This window comes from Octopus bimaculoides, chromosome 11 (genome assembly GCF_001194135.2).
Source record: "Octopus bimaculoides isolate UCB-OBI-ISO-001 chromosome 11, ASM119413v2, whole genome shotgun sequence".
Classification (NCBI taxonomy): Eukaryota; Metazoa; Mollusca; class Cephalopoda; order Octopoda; family Octopodidae; genus Octopus; species Octopus bimaculoides.
The window spans coordinates 7,566,760-7,567,647 of NC_068991.1; positions in this window are offsets into that span (position 1 = coordinate 7,566,760).

The following is an 888-nucleotide window of genomic DNA, read 5'->3' on the forward strand; positions in this document are numbered from 1 at the left end:
CGTAGCTAATATATTGATTATCTGAACTGGAACTTGATGGCAACGCCGGATTCAGCAGAGGTAACCGATTTAGTAGCTAATATATTGATTATCTGAACTGGAACTTGATGGGGGCGCCGGATTCAGCACAGATAACCGATTTAGTAACTGATATATTGATTATCTCAACATTTTCTGGATGGGGGCGCCAAATTCAGCACAGGTAACCGATTTAGTAGCTAATATATCGATCATCTGAAATTCTGCTCGATGGGGGCGCCAGATTCAGCACAGGTAACCGATTTAGTAGCTAATATATCGATTATCTTAAATTCTGCTCGATGGGGGTGCCGGATTCATCACAGGTAACCGATTTAGTAGCTAATATATCGATTAACTGAAATTCTGCTATATTGGGGGCCCCGGATTCAGCACAGGTAACCGATTTAGTAGCTAATATATTGATTATCCGAACTGGAACTTGATGGGGGCGACGGATTCAGCACAGGTAACCGATTTAGTAGCTAATATATTGATTATCTGAACTGGAAATTGATAGGGGCGCCGGATTCAGCACAGGTAACCGATTTAGTAGCTAATATATTGATTATCTGAACTGGAACTTGATGGCAACGCCAGATTCAGCACAGATAACCGATTTAGTAACTAATATATTGATTATCTGAACATTTTCTCGATGGGGGCGCCGGATTCAGCACAGGTAACCGATTTAGTCGCTAATATATTGATTATCTGAACTTTTTATGGATGGGGGCGCCAAATTCAGCACAGGTAACCGATTTAGTAGCTAATATATCGATCATCTGAAATTCTGCTCGATGGGGCGCCGGATTCAGCACAGGTAACCGATTTAGTAGCTAATATATCGATTATCTGAAATTCTGCTCT